The sequence below is a fragment of the Ambystoma mexicanum genome, chromosome 4p, assembly GCF_040938575.1.
Source record: "Ambystoma mexicanum isolate Mex_15411 chromosome 4p, UKY_AmexF1_1, whole genome shotgun sequence".
Lineage (NCBI taxonomy): Eukaryota > Metazoa > Chordata > Amphibia > Caudata > Ambystomatidae > Ambystoma > Ambystoma mexicanum.
Window position 1 is genome coordinate 1,130,890,739 of NC_090927.1, and position 16,055 is coordinate 1,130,906,793.

A 16,055-nucleotide genomic window follows, 5' to 3' on the forward strand; every position below is an offset into this window, starting at 1 on the left:
TATTTTTTATGGCCTTCTAAGGGGATTAGCCTCCATGCGGTTTCGCAACCCCTTTTAAGTTGAAGTTGTCGTAAAACCTTTAGTTCGGGGGTGAACCATTTATTTAAATGGGATTTGGGTCTACTCGGTCTGAGTTTTAGAGGGGCAATGTTGTCGAGAGTAGTTAACATGATTTTATTGTACTCGTCGACTAGTGTTTCAGGGGCTAAGTGATCCGGTAATTGTTTAAGGGTGGGTAGGATTGCGGGAATCACTTTATCCTTAGTGATACTCTTTTTATTCCTTGTTGGACATGGCAGGCCATGGTGAGTACTGGAGAGAATGGTCTCGAGATGGAGAGTTCAAAGGACAAGAAGAAGTGGTCTGTCCAGGGTTGTGGGCCGATGGATTTGATGTTGGCGGTGCAGTTGTAATCTGCTAGCCAATCAAGGATTCTCCCTTTGGTATGAGTGGTTTTGAGAATTTTTTGAGTCATGCCCAGTTCAGAAAGAATGTTGGCAATGGTGGTGGCGTTTTTGTCTAGGGAGTCATTGTACCCCAAATTAAAGTCCCCTAGGACAAGTAGTTGTGAAGAAGTTCTGAGGTTATTGGACAGTAGGTTGTAGATGTCCTCCTCGAGTGTCCCTATGGGTCCAGGTCGTCTGTAGATGAGGTGGATAGTCAATGTCTGGGAGTTAACTAGAGGAAGTTTGATAGTGAGTGCTTCACATGATTCAGAAACTAGGGTGGGTGTAGTTCTCATCCCTAGGCTAGTCTTAGCGATGATAGCAATGCCGCCGTCTCGCATATTAGTTCTGTCCTGTCTGTCATGAACCATCAAACGCGTCTGGACTTCCTGGTCCCTGACACATAGGGGCTTGCACTCAGCAGTACTCCCAACATGGCCGTCAAACACGGAACGCTGTTTACCAGATTCCGCGTCAGACGCATCACATTCTATAAAGCAGACACGCCCCTGCGGCCCTGCGCGTCTCAACGCTACCGCTTGCAGTGGCTAGACATGTGCTGCCGTAGTTCGCTCTTGCTAACTTCTTTGATTCCTGGTTGCTGGTCCCCCTATTACTTCCACCTCATTCATTCTTTCCCTTTTTGTCCTCACTTGTATCCCGGATCTCCGTGTACTCGCTTCCCGAGTACACGCTTCGCTGTTTCCAGGACTTCCCGGACATTCTGAACAATCCAGGAATCGGGACGCTGAACGCATGCTGGAACCCGAGGACATAAGCACAGGGTTTTACAAGACCCGCACTGTGCGCAAGAAGACTCCATCGAAGAACTCTAATAAACAACACAGACAGGTGAGAAGTGGGGAAACCTGTGACAGATTGAGACGCCAACAAACCGAAACTGTTACGGACATGAAGGCGGCAGTCCAAGACCTCATGCGCGGCATGCAGGAGTTAACAACAGAAGTTCGGAATCTCAAAGCCGAGAATGCTGCATTAAAACAATTAGTCCTGTCACGTGATTCCGCGACCAAGGAAAGTGTATTGCTGGGCGGAGTAGTGGATAAATATGATGGTTCATCAAAAAACATTCGCGGATTCCTTGATTCGTGTTTAGTCCACTTTACCTTTAAGCCCTACTACTTCTCTACCCCCAGGGCAAAGGTGGGCTTTATGATCTCGCATCTTTCCGAGAATGCATTAACTTGGGCTACGCCCTTGGTTAATTCTGGAGAGGCCCTCCTGGATGACTATGATGGGTTCGTACAGGCTCTAAAGTCCATGTTTGACCACCCAGAACAGGTCTACAGTGCCCAGGAACGCCTACTGGATTTCCAACAAGGTTCCCAGGATATGCTTACCTATGTGACACGCTTTAAGCAACTGGCCAAGGAAGCAGATTGGTCCTCAGAGGCCTACCTTTACCCTTTTTCGAAGAGGACTGAATGAAGAAATAAAAGATGAGCTAGCCAGGGTAGCTTGCCCAGGTTCCTTCCAGGCTCTTATGGACCTCACTCTACAAATAGACTTCCGAATTCAGGAAAGGAAGGCGGAAAAGAAGAAGACTAAAGTGCCTTATTAAAAGACCTCAATAGAACTTTCCTCTAAACATGAGCCCACTCCTGCCCTCACTACAGACCCAGAACCCTTGCAACTGGGGGCCTTCCGCGGACCCATATCCCCGCAAGAAAGAATGCGATGGATTCACACTGGGCTGTGTATGTATTGTGCCTCAGATAAACATCTTGTAAGAGAATGTCCCTTAGCTCCTCCACAGCGTTCGGGAAACACCAGCTTCTGATCCTAGACGGAGCACAGCTTTGGGAGAGAGATGTTTGCTCCACATCTATTCCATCCTTGAGCTCTCCTGGACAAAACAATCTTGTGATCTTGCAGGCCTTTCTATCGCCATCCAAGAAAGAAACTTACCCCATTTTGGCATTGGTGGATTGTGGGGCCATGGGGATATTTACAGATCAAGATTGGGTCATTACCCACCACATTCCATATGAAACCCGAGGCATCATGCAACCTGTAGATGCTATTTATGGAAGACCTCTCTCTTCAGGACCCATAACCCTACAAACCAAAGAGATCCAACTCTCGATAAACCATCATCGAGAGGGGATCAAATTTGACATCATAAAGTCTGCCCATTATCCAATGGTACTGGGTATGCTCTGGTTACAGAAGCACAACCCATACATCAACTGGGCAGCAGGATCCTTGTTTCTTGGTTCCGAGCACTGTATGTCTCACTGTCTATCTCTGGATTCCTCATCGACATCCTCTGAAGGTACGCTAACAGACCAGCAGGGCCCATTCACGGTCTCAAATATTATCCAGGTCCCCAGGGCCTATCAGGAGTACACTGATGTGTTTTCAACTGCCATAGTTCAGGCCCTAGCTCCTCACAGACCTGAAGATTGCGCTATTGATACTGAACCCTCAGGAGTGATTCCTTTTGGAAGGATGTTCATTCTATCCGAACCTGAGAAAAGGGCCCTCCAAGAATACTTGGATACCAACCTTGAAAATGGCACCATACGACCATCCAAATCTCCGGCAGGAGCTTCGTTGTTCTTTGTTCCAAAGAAAGATACTAAGGAGCTTAGGCATTGTCTTGATTATCGTGGTCTAGATCAATGCACCCTCAAGGACCGCTACCCATTGCCCTTAATCTCGGATATCCTGGAAGCGGTGAGATGAGCTGTAATCTTCACGAAGTTGGATCTCAGAGGTGCCTACCATCTGATCCGTATAAAGGAGGGTGACGAATGGAAAACAGCCTTTAGAACACCCTTTGGTCACTTTGAATACCTGGTCATGCCCTTCGGACTCGCCAATGCCCCAGCGGTCTTCCAACGTTTCATGGACCGGGTGTTCTCCGATATGCTGTTCCTCTTCGTCATAGTTTACCTGGACGATATTCTGATATATTCCAAGGACCATTTTAAGCATGAAAGCATTTAAGGCAGTCTTACAGCGGCTACGTGAACATAAGCACCTGGCTAAACCCGAGAAATGCCTTTTCCATGTCTCTACTGTTCACTATCTAGGATTTGTTCTTAGTCCAGAAGGAATTGGTATGGACCACTCAAAAGTAAAAGCCATACTATCCTGGCCTGTTCCAACTAGCGTAAAACAGATTCAATCCTTCCTGGGGCTTGTCAACTTTTACCGGAAATTCATACCTTCCTTTTCTGAGATAGTTCAACCTATTATTACATTGTTGAAAAAGGATACTCCCTTTCTCTGGACAGCAGCCCAAGATGAAGCGTTCCAACGACTGAAGGTGGAGTTTACACAAGCCCCCATCCTGGCTCAACCTGACATCGATCGACCTTTCCTAGTGGAGACGGATGCCTCCAACTACGCCATCGGAGCAGTTCTAAAGCAGGAATTCGAGGACAACTTAGAACACTCCATCGCTTATCTCCCGTGAACCCTAACTCCCAGCAAGACCCATTATTCTGTCTTGGAAAAGGAACTGTTTGCCATCCGTCAAGCCTTCACAGAGTGGCGTCATCTACTCCTGGGAGCAAAACATCCTGTTCAGGTCCATACGGACCATCGGAATCTTCAAGTTTTACAATCTCTGGAATGTAGGAATAGTCGTCAAGCCCGTTGGGCCTTCTTCTTCACCCAGTACCAGTTCCAAATCCATCATGTCCCTGGAACACACAACATAATTGCTGACGCCTTATCCTGATGTCCTGACTACGAAACTCTTGAAGATCGGTCTTTCCCAAAGATGTTCCCCGCACAATTTTTGTAGCCCAAGCAATCAGTCTCCTGGAAGACATTTGAATTCAAACCCAGTCCGCTGTTATCTGGAAGGAAATTACAGGGAAGAATCGATGGAATCTTTGAACAAAGGACGGGTATTTGTTCAAGGATAATAGCCTGGTCATCCCCACACAGAGACTGCGACAAAGGATTATAAACCTCTGTCACGATACCCTTCACTCAGAACATCGTGGCATCACCAACACTCTCAGTTTAATACAAAGACAAGTTTGGTGGCCAAAAATGAAGGTTGACGTCCAACTGTACATCCAAGCCTGTGCAGTCGGCAATCAAAACAAGCATGATAACAAGAGACCGGTGGGTCTCCTACTTCAACCAACACTACCAACAAGGCCCTGGGTATACATCGCTACAGACTTTATTGTGGAATTGCCACCCTCCAGGGGATACACGACTATCATGGTCACCATTGATTTATTCACTCACATGGCTCATTTTACACCATTGTATAAACTACCATCTTCCTCAGAACTTGCTGGAATCTTCCTGGAACACATATTCTGACTTCATGGACTCCCTTCCAAGATCATATCAGACAGAGGACCTCAATACATATCCCAATTTTGCAAACACTTATGCCGTATACTAGGAATCCAACGTGCCCTCTCCTCAGGTTATCATCCACAGACTAATGGAGCTACAGAACATGTGAACCAAACCCTAAAGCAATATCTTCGTTGTTTCACCATCAAGGTCCAGGACGATTGGTCACACTTAATAACTGTGGCTGAATTCGCCTACAACAATTTGGATCACTCGGCAGTCAAGACCAGCCCTTTTTTTGCAGCCAAGGATTCCACCCTTCGGTTCTACCATCCATTCTCCCACATCCTACACCAGTACCTACAGTTGACTCCTGGATTGAAACCCTCATCAACGTACACAAGGAAGCCAAAGAACACCTAGAAAGGGCCCGAACTAACACCAAGCATTATGCAGACTCCAAAAGAAGACCATGGCCTTCCTATGCAGTGGGTGATAAGGTCTGGCTATCCTCAAAACTACTGCCTCGACACTTACGACCAAATAAGATGGCTCCCCGGTACTATGAGCCCTTTTCCATAAAGGAAATTATTAATCCAGTGGCCTCCCAAGTAAAAACTACCAGACTCCTGGAAGAGGATCCACCCAGTGTTTCACACGTCTCAAATGAAACCCTACGTCCAGTCCTCCCGGACTGCTCCAAGGTCTACCTCTGTAATTGTCGATGACCAGCTAGAATACAAAGTGTCCAGAATATGAGACTCCAGGTACAGACGTGGTCAGCCACAGTATCTGGTTGAGTGGAAAGGGTACCCTCCCAGTGAACGCACCTGGGAACCAATCTCAAACCTAAATGCCCCCAGATTACTCAAAAGGTATCATTTCATACACCCGGGCAAACCCGGAGGAACAGGCCTTCGGAGGAGGCATGCTGTCATGAACCATCGGACGCGTCCCTTCTGGACTTCCTGGTCCCTGACACATAGGGGCTTGCACTCAGCAGTACTCCCAACATGGCCGTCAAACACGGAACGCTGTTTACCAGATTCTGCGTCGGACGCATCACGTTCTATAAAGCAGACACGCCCCTGCAGCCCTGCGCGTCTCAACGCTACCGCTTGCAGTGGCTAGACGTGTGCTGCCGTAGTTCGCTCTTGCTATCTTCTTTGATTCCTTGTTCCTGGTCCCCCTATTACTTTCTCCTCATTCATTCCTTCCCTTTTTGTCCTCACTTGCATCCCGGATCTCCGTGTACTCGCTTCCCGAGTACACGCTTCGCTGTTTCCAGGACTTCCCGGACATTCTGAACGATCCAGGAATCGGAACGCTGAACGCACGCTGGAACCCGAGGACATACGCACAGGGTTATACAAGACCCACACTGTGCGCAAGAAGACTCCATCGAAAAACTCTAACAAACAACACAGACAGGTGAGAAGGGGGGGAAACCTGTGACACTGTCTCAATATGGTATAACCGTCCGGGATTGCTAAAGAAAGTAGGGGTCCTGCTGCGTCGTGCAGCCAAGACTCTGTGATAGCAAGAAAGTCCAGATTATCGCCTGCTATCAAATTACAGATATCCGTGGCATGTGCAGTCAGGGATCTGGCATTTATTAATCCTCCTTTAAGAGGGGAGGCCACTGCAATGGATTGGGTTGGTTTTATCTTAGTGGGAGTGGTTTGAGGCCTCGGGTTATTAAGGAGAGTGATATTTACCTTCTGGTTATTGGATCTTTTGTTGACGAGAGGTAAGGTTCTGATCAGAGGCTCGTGGAGTCCTGTGAGTCTTGCCCGAAGTCTAGAGTTTCTGAGGGGCAGACTACATGGATTACTTTGAAGCCTGCTTGTGGAACTCGGATCAGGGCATTCCATAATGGTGGGGGTGACTAAAAATATATTAGTTGAATTGTGTAGAGTTCGCTTGATAGTTGAGGGGTGGCTACTGCAAGATGTCTGGTGGATAATAAGCAGTAGACATATGTGGGTTAAGAGGCTACGGGCTATATTGCTCATGATGTGATATTGCATAGGGGCTGGCTTATATAAGTTGAAGCACCTTCTAAGTGGTGGCATATGAGTACACTAAACTGCGTGCAAAGCTCAATGGAGGCAGTTAGTACAAGATGCTGTGGGCTAAATCAGATAAACTGAGGTTCAAACCTAAATGGTGTAAGCTAGGTCAGGTAAACTCAAGTGATTATAGGATGTAGTAGGCTAGTTCAGGTATGCTCGGGTGAGTACAAAATACAATAGGCTAGTTCGAGTAAACTCTGGTTAATACCTCAATGGCGTAAGCTAGGTCTAGTGGGCTCAGGTGAGTACAAGATGCAATAGGCTCGTACAGGTGAGCTCAGGTTCATACATGGCGCACACTAGTTTAGGAGATCATACATAGGAGTATGAGTAATATGCATTCCGATCAGACACAAGTCTGCACAGTGCAGTGGGCTACATTCAAATAGGTACAATGTGTTATAATAGGCTAAATTCAAAATAAGCACAGTGGGCTACAATAGGCTAGAATCAAAATAGGCACAGTGGGCTACAATAGTCTAGGTTCTAAATAGGCACAGTGGGCTACAATAGTCTAGATTCTAAATAGGCTAAATTCAAAATAAGCACAGTGGGAAACAAAAGGCTAGAATCAAAATAGGCACAGTGGGCTACACTAGACTAGATTCTGAATAGGCACAGTGGGCAGTAGTAGGCTAGATTCAAAATAGGCACAGTGGGCTAGAATCACAATAGGCACAGTGGGTTGCAATAGGCTAAATTCAAAATAGGCACAGTGGGCAGCAGTAGGCTAGATTCAAAATAGGCACAGTGGGCTAGAATCAAAATAGGCACAGTGGGTTGCAATAGGCTAAATTCAAAATAGGCACAATGGGCTGCAGTAGGCTGGATTCAAAATAGGCACAGTGGGCTAGATTCAAAATAGGCACAGTGGGCTACAATAGGCTAAATTTGAAATAGGCACAGTGGGCTATGTCAGGTCAATTCAGGATGGGCACAGAAGGATGGTGTTGTCAGATACATTGGGCATTGGACAACTGAGTGATCGATAGGCTCAAGCAATGGTAAAATACAAGATTATGGCATAAAACAAGTAGGCTGAATCAACTATGCAGTGGAGTGGCCTAGCACAGTTGGGCAGATTCAGCTATGCAACATGGAAAGTAACAATATGTCCAAGTAATACAAAGGCAAATATATAGTGCATCAATGGCTGGGTGCGATTATGCGATTATGCACGTATTGGGCAAAACAGGCCATTGATGTCTTGGCTAGTAATTAGTGACTGTTCGCGGATGTATCGGTGGCTAGTAAACAAATGGCAGGGACCGATAGTTCAACAAGTGAGTTGAAAAGCGTTTATTGTGCGGTCCATGGCTATGGTGATAGTTGCCACATGCTACAGTACTCGGTGTGTTGCAGGAGATGGTGCAGTGAGAAGTTGTGCAGTGTGGACACAGGGCGCAGTGTTTACGTAAAGATAGTATGGAAGAGGGCATGGTTGAAGTGCAGATAATATGTGCTTGGGTAGTGTGCTTTGTGCAGATTTATTGAAGTTGCCCCAATGTTGTGAAGCTGTTGTGGTTAGGTTGCCAGTGACACAATACTACTCTGCATGAGTTAGAGGGTGGTGACCTGCACGGAATGGGTGTGGAGCACATTTCAGAGACAATGGAGCAGCAGAAGTGAGCTGGCATGCGTGTACGTCTGGTTTCGCAGGTGAGGTTACTGTTAGAACATAGTAAAGTTTTCTTGTGGTTGGAGATGGTGCAGTGAAACGTCACACAGTGTGGGCACTGGGTGCAGTGTTTGCATATTGGCAGTCTGGAAGAGGGTATGGTTGAAGTGTAGCTTACATTTGCTTGGATAGTGCGCTTTGTGCACATTGCTTGAAGTATGGGCAATTTTGTGAACAGTTTGTGGGTAGGTTGGCAGTGACACAATACTTTTTGAGTGGAAGTGGGTAAGACCATAGTTTGTGAATGAAAGCGTGTAGGGGTGCCAGAGACAAGTGTAACATTTGTAGAATATGGTAACTGTTGCATTTAACGCTGTATTGCTCCATTGCGGTGCAGAGGTTGGATAGGAGTGATGGTGCCAGTGGTGTGTATGTGCAGAGTGGTAGCTAGTGACATGCTGACATGCATGGATGCATTACGGTGCCGGGACATGTTTGCAAGGCGCACACCCACTTCAGCAATGTAGCGTTGATAGTGTGTGTGGCACAGGGTGGTGATGCTTGGAGAATGGGTGTGGAGCACATTGTAGACATGCTACGGCAGCACAAGAGAGTTGGAAAGCATTTATTGTGCGTTCCATGGTTGTGGTTATAGTTGCAACATGCTACAGTATTTGGTGTGTGGTAGGAGGTAGGAGATGGTGCAGTGAGAAGGTGTGCAGTGTGGCTACAGGATGAGGTGTGTATATAATGTGAGTATGGAAGAGGGTATGGTTGAAGTGCAGCTTATATGTGCTTGGTTAGTGTGCTGTGTGCAGATTTATTGAAGTCGGCCCAATGTTGTGAAGCTGTTGTGCTTAGGTTGCCAGTGACACAAGACTTTGTGAATGGCAGTGGTTAGGGGTGGTGCAGGCTCTGGTATGTTTGTGGATTCTGCTAATTGTGACACGGTTTCATGAATGGATGTTCTATGGTGTGGGGGAGTTGGGCAGAAGTGCCAGTATGTATGTTACGTTTGTGCATATTGTTAGCTGTCCACACGGTTGCACGCATGTATCCATAGTATTGTGGTGGGTGTGGGCAAGGGCTGCACTGTTGTGTGTATGGCAAAAGGTGTGCTGGGTGCGCCTCAGGATCTTTGTGGATGCTGCAATCGTGCCTTCTTTAGCAGAAGTTTCTGGTGGAGGGATTTTGGAATGAAACGGAACGTGCACTGACAGTGTGCAACACTAAATATGTAGTGTTGTACAGAAATGATAATGTGCAATGCAGAGGTTTTGTATATGATAGCTGCATGCATGTGTGATACTTTGACAGCATTCAACGAGGGAACGCTGCAAAAATGCCACTGCAAAGGAAAGAAGTAATGTGTCTGCTTTACTGGTCCATGGACCTCACAGTAGATGGCAAAGTACACGTGGCACATTCTGCCATTATGAGCATGCTGGCCATGGAAATGGAATTGTGGAAAATAGACAATTAGGTGTTTAGGGTGTGGTTGCCAGGAAGGGCTGGTACTATATCCTCCCAATACTGTGTTGTGAGGTTGGTGGAGATGGAGAGACGCACAGTTCTTATTATCGATGATAACTTTGTGTGCCATCTGCATAGGTGTTGTATGCAACGAGGCGTTGCTGGTAATTTCGGGTTGGAATGAGTGGACGCTTTCTAGGGCTGTCAGGGTGACTGCAGTTTCGGCAGGATTGTTTGGCTTTGCAGATATGTGGCCTACGTCATGAATGTAGACTTTGTCATGGTTCACTATGGAAGTGTACATTTGGGTTACATGTTGCGTGGACATTTAATCCGTCACCTGAAGAGGTTGCTGAATGCAGTGCTGCAGATTTCTCCTACTGCCAAGGCCATTTTCACATGCATAACACCAAGAGAAGTGTGGGCCCATGCCGGTACAATTTGTCCCCAGCCAGAGGTCGGAAGGTGTGTTATAAACCGAAGCATGTGTGAATTTATGGACACTCCTGGCATGTTCTCCATACACTATGAGATCACAAGGTGACAGAATATGCAGTGGTTCCATAGAAATGGAATGTATTTGAGCGCCATTGGCAAAGCCGTTTTCTTTTACACAGTGCAAGAAGCATTGACCTGAATGTGGTAAAAATGTGAGGAGAGGAAAACAGAAATGCATAATAAGAGAAAAAACAAAAAAAGTTGCTCGCACGTAAAAAAAACATTTATACATCTACGACGGAAGGCTCTATCCCCTGCCCAGCTTGACATTGCTTCCCTCGCCACCCCCTGCGGCCCCCCTCCCATCACTATCACGAAAAGGTAGCATATTCCGTGGTACTTTGAGGATTACTCGTGCCACATCCTGGGTGGCCATGTGGATGTATGCGGATGGAGAAATCGTGCATACTTTTAGTGAAATTTGCAGTGAACGTGCTTTGGAATGGCACAACACTTGTACTGTAATTGTGTAATGATACATTTGAAGTGTTGTACAGGAGTGACAGTGTTGGATGATGGCGACTTCGCTGCGATTGGTGGATGCGTGTGTCCCTATTTACGTGTAACCCGATGAGGGAGTGGTGTAGAAAGATAGTGGAAAGGGAAGAAGGACTGTTTCAGTTTTACAGGGGTGCGGCCTTCACGGAACCTTCGGGAGGCGCACATGCTAGAATATGCCCTTCCTACCATGTTGCTCAATTGACATGGGACTGTGGGGATTGTCCAATAAGGTGAATAGGGTGTGCCGCATTAGGAAAAAGGACTCCTGATTCAATGGGGCCCGGCCCTCGCCGTACTTGGGGAACCTCACATGCCACATTCTGCGCTTCTCGCCAGGCTGGCCTATGGAAATGGGACTGTAGGAATTGTCCTATCAGGTGCTCAGGGTGTGCGTCACAGGAAAGTGCATCAATAGGAAGAAGGACTCCTCCTGCTTCACTGGGGCACGGACCTTGCGCTAGTTCTGAAAGCGCACGTGCCACATTCTGCCCTTCTAAGCATGCTGGCCAATGGGAATGCACATGGGGATTATCCAATTAGCTGCTTAGTTTCCGCCTCACAGGAAGGGGCGGTAACACATTCTTACTGTACTTTGTGTACTAAGACTGCTAAAAATGGAGAGACGCAGAGTGCTGTTACTGGGTGATGCGTTTGTGACACATTTGCATAGGTATGCCCAGGAAAGAGACTTGCATGACAATTTCAGGTTAGAAGGAGTGGAGGCATTGTGGTGCGCTGTCGATGTCTGCAATTTTGGCGTTCTCATTTCCCTTTGCAAAAAAGTGGTAACTTTCACGCCTTTTCATGTTGTCGTGGTACAGTATGGAGCTCAGCATTTGGGTTACGCCCCTTGTTCATATGTGTTGCATCAACTCAAGAGATTGGTGAAAGCAGTGAAGTGGTTTTTTCCCACTGCAAAAATTCCATTCTCATCTATACCGCCAAGAAGAAGGTGGGACTGTTCTAATGCAATTTCTTCACACCAAGAGGGCAAAAGGTGTATCATCAATGGAAAAATTGCTACTTTTTTGTGCAATTCTGGAATGGTCTTCTACAACGATTACATCATTGATTCCACAAATGCGGACTTACTCCATGACAATGGCATTTCTTTGTCGAATATTGGCAATGGTGTTTGGTTGTTCCATCTGCAGGATGCAGTGAGTAGTTTACTGTAAGAATGTGCAGAGTCCAGAAAAATAAAAATCTCTATAAAAACCACAAAAAGAGTGTTTCAATAAAAGCATCTAAAAAAACAAAACCACAAAAGGCTCTTTTTAGAGCCACCACTAATTATGAAATCCGCTCTCCTGGTTGAAATGTATTCCGCTATGCCCACACACAGCACGAAAAATACGCGGAAACCCTCTTACTTCCAGAATTCCACGTGCCACATCCAGCCCATTTGTATTATGGTGCGCATGCACATGGAAATGGGTCTGTGGAAGCTAAGAGCTTGTGCAATAAGTCATCTGGGTGTGGTGTGAGCAAGAATGTGTTGGAAGCATAATGTTTGCAAAATAGTCACCAACAAAATATTATAGCACTGTATATAATCTTGCTAGCAGGTAATTGCAATAGCTACTGCAAAGGGTGGGCAGGGACTTGGGCACACATTGCAAATGAAAGCCGTCGACTGCAACTCTGTCCCAATATGCACTGTGTTCCTTTATTCTTGCCTGTGAACAAAGGGCCACTCTACAGGTTGCTATGAACAGTACAATACAACAGCGAATGTATATATCCAACGTCTAATGCACTAGTCCTAAACAGCTTGTGCAGTGGCGCTGATATATGTGTGAATGTTTCACCATGGGTAATGTGCTCTCGCACATATTGCTCTGCAGCATATTGTATGCCATGTATTACACCACAAAACTGCTATTTGTACATCTTCAAATATAGCAATCTGTGCATCAAAGCAAACGTACCGTCACTTGATACCATACCATTAGTCTTATCTGTAGCATTCATGGAGATGAGTACATTTTGCCAAATAGGAATGCCTTTCATCAGAAGACACGCAGTTTCATTAGGGAGAGCACCAAGACAGTTGTTCAGGCAGCTGCACGTGGCCACAGTACCTTTGCAACTGGCACTGATAATCTTTGAGATCCGAAGATTTTGTTGTTTACTTAGCTGTTCTTACATGTAACTGTCTGAGAGTTAGCAAGCAGCCACAGCGTTCATATTTTCCAGACTCACTACGGATTGTCATATGTGCAGTGCAATGTTTTATGCACATATACAAACCGCAGTGAGCAATTTGCTACGTACACTCACAGTGCTAAGTGCAGGGACGGTGTGAGTTTCACGAGTCATGGAAGGACAAGCAGCTCATCAATGAAGGTAATGGGCCATTTAACACATCCATTGCACACTGGAGCATCCAACTCCTTGCTCCCAATGGGCCTGAGGCAGGCAGGTGTGACGCAGTCATAAATCGGTAGCTTTGCAACACAAAATCCATAGGCAGAAGGACTGTTTCAAATGCTGTAGCCTGTCGCATGAATCAGTAGGGTTGGCGTCAGAGGCGGCATTACCAGGAGACAGAGGATGACATATGTATAGCTGTGCAACCGACAGATGTCCGGTGCCACGAGTAATTAAAAGGGAATGAGAAGATGCGGACATGAGACCAGTTCTGCAGTCGTATAGACACTTCCATTGTGATTGGACAAACGCAGGGTGAGTGCACTCTCAGTAGGAAACTTCCATTTTGCATACCTGCAGGCATCTCGGGCAGCACTGTGCGCTACAGAGTCACAATACAATTGCAGTACCAAAGCAACAAATACGTACACAATCACAAACAGTTTACATGCACACATTTAATTTGTAAGAAACATCGCCAGAATTAGGACAGGGTAGGGGTACTAGTAATTGTTTAGCAATTGTTCAAGTTTTACATACAGGCTGTGTATGTTGCTTTTTACAGCGTCTCATTGATTTCGTGTGGCTACATACTGTTGCGGAAGAGTTGCAGCTTAAAATGCATTCCTTCATTGTAAAGTATGTCCTAATACACACAAACATATGTGTGAAGTGTACATAAAGCAATACATATTAACTATATTACTTTTTACACTGTGCTGCTTGCCAATACAGTTACTATCATTACTCCTTTAGTGAAGAGGGATGTTGTCTTCCAGCCATTCTAGGATGCTTGGCATTGTTGCGTAAAAAAACAGATATCATGGTTTGCTATTGTGGTACACTGCAGAAATTCTGCATTCATAGAAGAGACTTCAGTGCAGTTACCACGTTGCAGTTAAGTTCTGCTCTTAATACTTTGCATTCCTTACTCTGCTATTTGCTTCTTCGTTTCCATGTACAGCGCAGTGTGGTAATATTGTTGGATGCACACGTCACTTTGTGTACTGGTGCATTGCCTTATGGTGCATATTCTATGCATTTGGTCTGTTTGTTTCACAAGTACAGAGTTTGCACACTTAACTTATTTCAATCTCCTTGCAATGTACATACATGGTGCTATTTGTACATGTTTATTCACTTTGGTGAATGGTAGCAGTATGTAAGAGAACTCATGCTGTTTCCAGCAGTTTGAATGCTAGCCGCTATATGCGCACAGACATACAGTTTGTGGTTATTGTGCTCATCGGTATGGAGACATCAATTTTGTGTGCTGTATGGTACATCTACACAAACTAATGGCTTCCTGGTAAAAACCTATTAAATTCAGTGAAAAAACTTTGTTAAAGGGACCTTATGGTTAAGTTGCGCTACTACAAACCTGTCACCTTCACTGAAAAATGTATACTAAGGGAACTTTCTGGATCCACTGCCCTACTAAAAACCTATGAAGTAAACCAACAAAAAACATTGTTAAAGGGACTTTATGGTTAAGTTGCGCTACTAAAAACCAATCTCCTTTACTGAAAAATCTATGCTGAAGGAACTTGCTAGATCCCCTGTCCTAAAAATAAATTCTCATATAAAGCAACAAAAAACTTTGTTAAAGGTACGTTCTGGTTAAGTTACACTACTAAAAACATTTCCCCTTTATTGCAAAAAACTAGCCTAAAGTGACATCACGGTTAAAGTGCCCTACTAAAAACCTATGAAGTAAACCAACAAAAAACGCTGTTAAAGGGACGTTATGGTTAAGTTGCGCTTCTAAAAACATTTCCCCTTTATTGCAAAAAACTAGCCTAAAGTAACGTTACGGTTAAAGTGCCATACTAAAAGCTTATGAAATTCACTAACAAAAAATGTTGCTACAGGGACGTTATGGTTAAGTTGCACTACTAAAAAGCCTATGAAATTCAATGGAAATACGTTGTTACAGGGACGTTATGGTTACAGGTAAAACCGAAAACCCCCAGAAATTCGGCAGTTATGGTAAGGTACGCAACCATAACTAGCACTACCACTGTGTACTGGAAGGACTAACACCCATGACCTCAAAGATGACATCACAAATTATGGTTAAGTTGCCCTACCAAAAACCTGTGCACTTCACAAAAAAAAAGTCAAACGTGCCATTATTGTCCCAAGTAAAACCGGAAAACCCCTGAAATTCGCCAGTTATGGTAGTCTAAGCGACCATAACTACCGGCACCACTGTGCTCTGCTCACACTAAGACTTACACCCAGGACATGAAAGATGGCATCACATACCACCTACATAAATGCTACTTCCAATGCAATCGTATGAGAAAAATCAACGCTCTCGATTGCTGTGGTGACATCTTCCTCTGAGGGACTCCCGATTTTTCGAAATAGTACGTATAATATGAAAGTAGAGAAATGTTTCCCATCTACTATAATGACCTATCGCTTACAAACCTCTCTGCTATAGATAACAGAGCTTAAAAGAAACAAGGCATTTACATAACCTAAAAATTATACTCATTTCTGAAGCATGTGCAACTAACATACTGCAAGTAACATACAAAGGCAGCACATAGTGAAGTGAAATGCACACATGCAGTGTGTTGAAATATCAAAGGCGAATACTCCGACGAAAGATGCAAAATTAACATGTACAGTAACATCACTGCTTTAAACACACAAAGTTACTAACTTCTTCTTTTTACAATCGTAGTGAGGACTACTCTCCTGAAAATCAACAGCATCTACACTGTAAACGACATATCCGAAGAAACCTGGTCATTCCGCAAAAAAAAG